Raw genomic sequence first — 7852 nt, 5'->3', positions numbered from 1 at the left:
CCTCGTTATTGCGATGGACATTCTGCCCAGAGATAGCATTGGAGCGATAAGGAAATGTCGAGTATAGCTCCATTCCATGGAGACAACACAGGGCTCTATGAGTCGAGAGTGTTGGAGAGTGTGAACATTCGGGCTACACGTATATCGAAGACAGTGTAGGGCTCTTTAAGCCCAAAAGTGAGGAGTTATAAGGAGATCTGTTTACCCAGTGTTTGGTGATAGAGTCCTTTATATGTTTCATAATCACAAAAATGTCAATTTATCATTATTTGAGATATATGAGTTATGATGTTGTATGAATGAATTATTATATTGAATGAACTGTTATATTGTATGAACTACTATATTGAATGATCTATTATTATGCATGAACTGTTATTTTATGCGAACTGCATATTCTATGTAAACCATTTAATTTGTGTGAACTGTTATCTTGTGTAAGCTGTGATAAAAAATGAATCATTTAAGTATGCCTATTTCACCTAACCTGACTGATGTCTTTATTTGTAGTATGTTTGAGCACTCACTGAGCTTTCATAACCTCACCGACTCTCTTATATTATTCAGTGATTTAGCTTGTAAAGAGGTGGGAAAGTGAGCCATCCTAGTGATCCATAACGAAGCTCTACCTTGGTATGTTGATGTGTTCCCAAATCCAATTGAGGAAGGCAATGTGAGACCAAATAGTGGGATTTAGGATTAGACTTTGTTATAATCATTGGGATGTAATTGGACATTATGGACTTTTTAATTGGTTTGATTTGGAACTTTTATTACTACTTCAGATAGATGATTGAATTGTAGATTGTGAATGCTTGATGAATGGTATGAGTAATTGTTCGATTAACTTGTAAGTACAGGTTAAAAAACCATTGTTAATGAGGTAAGTCTTATATGTTTTATGTGTGATTTGGAAATTAATCATGAGCTTTGTTTGCATGGAATGTAAAATTGGGCAAATTTGGTAAATAATAGGTAGCCTGTGAACTAATTAAATGATGATGATTTTATGAAGAGACACATGATGTTTTAATGAATCTTCCTAGACAAGATTCATACATATTACTCTATTATACTATTTTCATCCTTGTGAAATGGTGTTTTCCAACATTTTACTTCATTGCGATTTAGATCTAATCATTTGTTTTTAAATAAAATGACTTCTAAAATCTTTTTAAATTTAACCTTTTAAATACACTATCACCTGTATGAACGTTCAATTGAAGCTTTTAGAATATTTTCTTATTAATAATTCAATTTACGAACTATGCTGATGACCTGATGTAATGAGTAGCGCAATGAAAGCATGAATTTAGGATTTTGCATATTTAAATGAGTAATTGTGTGAGATGTGATTGGTTGAATGGTGTGTATTTTGCTGTTTTGACGGAAAATCACTTCGGTGGTTAATATGATATTCGAAATTCGGATCAAACCGTCCTGAACAGATTTGAGGCACCACAAAATAAAAGACAAAAACTGATAGAAATCAGTAAATTGTTGATTTATTGATACTTGTGTTGCCATAATTTTTGACCGAAACATTCTTAAATTAATGTGAAATGGTTTAAAATTTGAAAATTGTTATATCAAAACCTTGCTAGTTTTGCACCATTTGAGGCATCCACCTGGTTCGAGGGCTTGCGAACATAACATAAGGAGTCATACGTATCTGACTAGAAATCTATCCCATCACATCCATTACATCCCAAATGTCATGAACTCCATCCATCAACCAGTTGTATGATCTCTCTTATTCAATCACATCACCCATAACTAGACCTAATCATGGGTCGGGCCACCCGGCCTGGCCCGAAAACCCACTCGAAATGTGGAAGGGTTTGGGAAAATATATAGGGCTAAAAAATGGGCTTGGAAAAAAGGCCCATTAAAAAAACAGGCCGGACCTCGTGTAAGGAATTTTTGGCTCGGGCCCAGCCTAAGCCGAATTCACTAAGGACAAAAAAATCTGCTCTTTTTTTATTATTTTTGAATGTTATTTTCTTGTTGTTTTCTCCCTATTTTGCTACCATTTTACTATTATGTTGCTACTATTTTATTGTTATTGTTTGGATATTGTATAAAACTTATTTTATTATTAATTTTGTTATTATTTTAGAGGCATTTGCTTATTAAGTTGCATTGATCTTAGTGTTATTTAAGTCTACATATTTTTTAACATTTATTTTCAATTTATTGAGAAATATTTACTTTGATGTTTTTAGTATTTTTGATGTATTATATATATTTAAAAATTATATAAAAATAATATAAAAAATTAATACAGGTAGGCCAGATCGAGCCCAAATTTTAACATTTTTATCTGGGTCGGGCTTGGACAGAATTTTAAGCCCATTTTTCAGGCCGAGCCTAGTAAATGGGCCTAAATTTTTAGCTGAGCCCGACGCATGAGCACCTCTACCCATAACCTTACTCCCTAGTCTGTAAGGTAAGGCAACAATTTGCTATGGTCCACATACAATATCTTTCAAGGCCCTTCACGTATAAAAGGATACTCCTCCCACAATATCTTCAAAATTCTCCCCACCTTAATTATGGTATAAACAAACTCCAAACTTCATATCAACAATTATTATTATCATTGTTGGTATTGTTTCTTGTATATCAACAAATCTTATTGAAGGTCAAAAGTTTTAGGTAATATGTTAGGTGAAATTAATGTGTGAAAGAATGGAAATTTGTGGGTTAATTTTAATTTTAAAAGACTTAGTTTTTGTCTTTTGAGTTTTTTATATGCCTTGATAGCTTCACATATAAGCTTTACTTCCTAAAGCAACTTTAAATTTGCTTATGGGTTTTATTTTGAATAAAGTTATACTAAAGAAGAAAAGAAAATTACTAAGATTATAATTCAGTTGTTTGAGAATGAATGTCATGTTTTACTTGGAAAGTAGCGCCAGAGTCAAAATCATCCTAATAAGTATTTAAAGGAAGCAAGAGCTTTTACAAAACTTAAATTACTACTTCATACTTTTAAACTTTAAGAAATTATTTAGTTTTTTTTTTTAATTTAAACTTCTTGTTCTACACTCACCACTTGTTTCTTCTCTACGTTTGGTCTCTCCATAATAATAATAATATTATTAATTTTAAACTATATGTATTTAAAAACATTTTCAATGCAAAATAAAAAAATTATGATAAACTTAAATCATTAATTTACTTATTTAGGTCCCAAAATTATTATTTTAGAAAATTTTATTTTTTAACTTTCTTCATATATATATTTTAGAATTTTTAAAATATATATTTTTGAAATTTTATAAATATTTTGAATTTTTTGCAATTTTGTTGAGAGAGAGACCAATTTGTTCATTTTCAAACTTGATAAGGACCAAAAGGGTATTTGCATCAACCTGTTATTCGAATTGTAAAATTCAACTTGATTCAAACTCAAAACTCAAATAATTCAAATAACTTGAATAACTCGATTCGGTAAACTCGAAATTCAAATGTTTTTCGAATCAAATCGAGTTTTGCTCACCACTATCATGCAGTGCACGTATTTGATTACATGTATCAATTAATATATATTATATTTTTCTTTAAATTTTATTACAAAATTTTAATGTTTCAGAAATAATATGTTTGAGAAAATAAAATGAAATAATATAAATATTTTATTTTTAAAATTTTATAGTTTATATTACAATAAATATAAGTTAAGAATAAAAAATTAATATTTTAAAAATTGAATTAATTACTATTTGTGACCATATATTCAAAACAAATAATAACTTTTAAAATTTTAAAGAGAAAATAAAAGTTCATTATTTAAAATATTATATAAAAGTATAATGTTAATTTAAAATTAATAAACTTTGATAGTAAAATATTTAAATGAACATTTCGTTTATGAATTATAAAACGTTTTTTAGTAACACTTAATTTATTTTCGTTTGATTAAAAATATATAATTTTGAATAAGATTATGTAAATATTAAATTTTGATAAAACAATTTTAAAATAATATTAACATTTATTTTTTATTAGGTTTATTTAACATTATGTATTAGAGTACTACTTGATTAATTTATTAAAAATTACAAAATGTAGTTTTTTAATATGTATTACTTGAATTTTAATTCAATTTCCATATGATATCCGAAAATAAATGTAGTTTTAAATATATATTATTTAAATTTTTATTGTTTAGTTAACATTATAGAATATAATTTTCTAATTTTTTAGTTAGACATTTAAATATAATAATAACATTTATCAATTAAATAATTAAAGTTATAAGCTAGCTATCAAGAAGTGAATTTTATAAATAAAATAAGGGAAAAAAACTAATACAATTTTTTCTCATAAATAATTGACAATTGTATTTACTAATCTTAAGTGTTGAGTGTAATGATAAGGCATATTGCATTTTTAAGTAGGGATCGAGGTTCGAATCGACATTGTTGGGAGAGATAGCCATGAATTTCGAACATGGATTATAAAACGGACATGAATAATACCGAAAAAGATAATATTAAGTTAAATGGATGGATTTCTGGTATGTATTAATTAAAATATGTTATAAGTTTTATAAGTAATATGAAAAAGATTAAAGGTAAAAATTAAAATAGATTGTGTAATTAAAAATAATTAATATTCGTTCATTATATATAAATAAGTATTTGTTAAGTTTTAGATTTGATAGTGTAAATTTTTAGATAAGTAAAAGATTATTTTGAAATTTCAAATCAAATTGGCTGCGTATATTTTAAATTTCAGATATAATTTTCTAATTTTAAAATAGAATTTTCAATATATTGAAACTATTTAAAACTTTATTAAGTAATGAGATTTCAATGTAAAATTTGAAAATGTTGGATGTTATGTTTCTTTTTCCAAATCTTTTATGTTAAAATAAAATATAAATATATTTTTAATCAGTTTTAACCTTTTTAAGTAGTAAAAAATAAATAGTTTATTTAATTTTTAAATCATTATTAGAAAAACTTTATTGAGCTATTTAAGAATTAACCATATTTTTAAAAATTTTATTTTAACACTATTTTAATTTATTAAATCATTGTTCTTAAATTACAATGTTTTAATTAATCAACTCTGTTTAAAAATTAAATATATTAATTAACTATTTGAAATTTGTTTAAAGATATTTTAAATCATTTTTAATAGTATTTATACTGTTAATTTTTTTTCTGACCGTTTTAATTTTTAAAACTGCTTCTTAATTTTTACTTTTATTTTGTTTTTTCAAAGTATTTTAAATCTGCTCTTATAGCATGTTTGGTATTTTTCTTGTTTTTTTCCGTCTTTTGTTTGGTTTCCTAGGGGCTGTGTTTTAACAATTCTTTTTCTTTTCAGTCTGTAATGTTTTGCTTTCACTATCAGTTTTGCTTCAGTGCTGAAGCGGTTTTTAATGGAGCAGTTGGATGGCCTTTCAATTACGGAGGGTGAGGAAGAGGTGTGGCAAATAGATCTGGGGACGGGGGATTCAGAACTGAGTTTTGATCTCTGTCTATTAGGGTGTTTCTTGACTGCTATTGTTGTCTAGTTCCAAGCAATAAGGAACACCATGGCGAATTTGTGACATCCAATGGGGGAGGTCCGATAACAGATTTGGGCGAGAAGCAGGCTCTGCTTTGATTTTATTATGAAGTGGATGTTGATTGTGTTATTGATGGGAGTCCATGGACATTTAGTAATCATTTGCTTGTATTACACCGATTAGTGAAAGGTGAAGATCAAATACAAGTTCCCCTTTGTTTTGTGGATTTTTAGGTTCATATCTTTGATTTACCTTGTGGTTTGTATTCAGAGATAATGGCGAAGCAATGTGGAAACTTTATTGGTATATTTGTAGACTGTGATGCTAAAGCTATTTCGAGAGGATTTCACAGTCACATGTGTGTTCGTGTTTGGTTGGATATTCGTTTGCCACTAAATCAACGAAAAAAATTGGTTAGATCTCAAAAGTCCAATTCCAATATGAACAGTCGTCTTTGTTTCGTTTTCTTTGTGGTCATCTAGGACATGGTGAAAGTTTTTGCCTCTAACGAGTGTATTTAGGGAAGGAGATTCTGATGGAGTGGGATATTTCACTGCAAGTGGCTTCTCGCCAGGCGTTGACAGTGAATAGTTGATGGCTTCGAGAGGAGGGGAATTTAAATATCCCGCTATCAGGGGCGGGATTTGGGGGGAGAAATAGTGTTGATTGTGTCAATCCTGATTTGAATTTTGTGAGTAATGTTAGCACAAAATTAAGGATAAACCTAAAGGGATTTTCAAATTTTAAGGATGGTTTAGATAAGAAAAATCAAGTGCACCATGATGCAGAGATGGATGACTCGTGTGAAGATGCTAAAGAGAGGCCCATAGACTTTATTGATGGGAAAAAAATGGTCTAGGACTTCTACTTCTGTATCAATTGTTCCTAAAGGTGGAAATGTGGACAATTTGCACTTTATTCGGTCGACGAGCTCTGTTATACAGACCTACTAGGAGCAATGAAAATCTTAAGCAGGAACATCGTGGACTAGGGAATCAACGAGCTGTTTGGAGACTTCAGCATATGTTGAGGAGTAACAATCCCCAAATTGTCTTTCTGATTGAGACAAAAGTTACTACTAGGAGGATGTAAAGTATTAGATGAAGTTGTGGTTTTATATTTGGGATCGAGGTGGACGCCATGGGTGCTAAAGGTAGGCTTATGTTGGGGTGGAGGCAGGAAATTTTGGTGACGTCAATGAGTTATTTGTTTGCTCATATAGATGTAACTGTTATCAATTCTGATGATGGTATTTTCTGATGGCTTACAGGTTTCTATGAGAATCCAGATGTGAGATTTTGACCAGAATATTGGGATTTGCTTCTTCAATTGGGGTAGGATCATAGTTTACCATGGCTTGCGTTGAGTGATTTCAACAAGATTATTTTATCATCTTAAAAGAGCATTGATCATGTTCGTAGTGAGTGAAGAATGGAGGAGTCTAGGAGTGCTTTACATGACTGTAATTTGCTTGATTTGGGCTATCAGAGGGTATGGTTTACATGGGAACATGATCGTTTACCGCATACAAACATTAAAGAACAATTGAATTGTGCAATGGGTACACCATTGTGGAAGAGTTGTTTACCAATTCATCAGGTTTCCCACTTATCTCACTCTATTTCAGATTATTGTCCTCTTTTGATTACTATGTTATCTTTGTTGACTAATGAAGGGAAAAATCGATTCCAACTATTCCATTTTGAGGCATGGTGGGTATTGGAATCAAGATTGGATGGCGCAGTTTCGTCTCGATTGGCACTATTAGGTGATGGTCTATGGTGTTGGGGGCAACTTGTGTCTAAGGGAGGTATCGAGATCTTCATAGATTGAGTGATCACTCATAGAATTGAATGGAATGGATCTGGTTGATGAAGTTCTACCTAAGATTTTAGATGTTAAAGTGGCCTTAACATGGAGATTGATAAAGAGTGTAATAGCCTCTTTTTCAATGGTATTGGAAATTGTAGTTTTAGAACTCCATTTTCGTAGTCTGAGTCTGTAAATCTTATTAATTAATATTTATGAGGCTAATATATAAATATATTAAGGTGTGGTCTAGTAATTTTGTCGAACTGGTAGTTAATTAAGGTATAAGGACTAAATTATAAAAATTTATCGCTATAGATTTTTAAATAGCCAAGGATCAATTGAGAAATTAGACCCTTTTTAATTTGACAATAGGTGGTGGATGTGAATTATAATCCATCAACTTTGATTTAAGCGTGCTTAAGGTTAAATGATTATAATTAATTAAGTTAATTTTTATAATTATTTAAAAAATCACATATAAAATAAACCTAAAGAAATTTATGCGAGTCTCAA

At 29.6% G+C, this 7852-nt stretch overlaps 1 long non-coding RNA gene across 1 annotated transcript; it reads left to right on the top strand.

The window, feature by feature from the left end:
* Positions 1-5317: 5317 nt before the first annotated feature.
* Positions 5318-7588, top strand: LOC105788027 (uncharacterized). The gene is made up of 2 exons (XR_001131788.2): positions 5318-6680; positions 6798-7588. It is a non-coding gene; the product is annotated as an uncharacterized LOC105788027 (long non-coding RNA).
* The last annotated feature ends 264 nt before the right edge of the window (positions 7589-7852 follow it).

Source organism: Gossypium raimondii, chromosome 2 (assembly GCF_025698545.1).
Source record: "Gossypium raimondii isolate GPD5lz chromosome 2, ASM2569854v1, whole genome shotgun sequence".
NCBI lineage: Eukaryota > Viridiplantae > Streptophyta > Magnoliopsida > Malvales > Malvaceae > Gossypium > Gossypium raimondii.
This window is presented reverse-complemented; position numbering and strand designations above follow the sequence as displayed.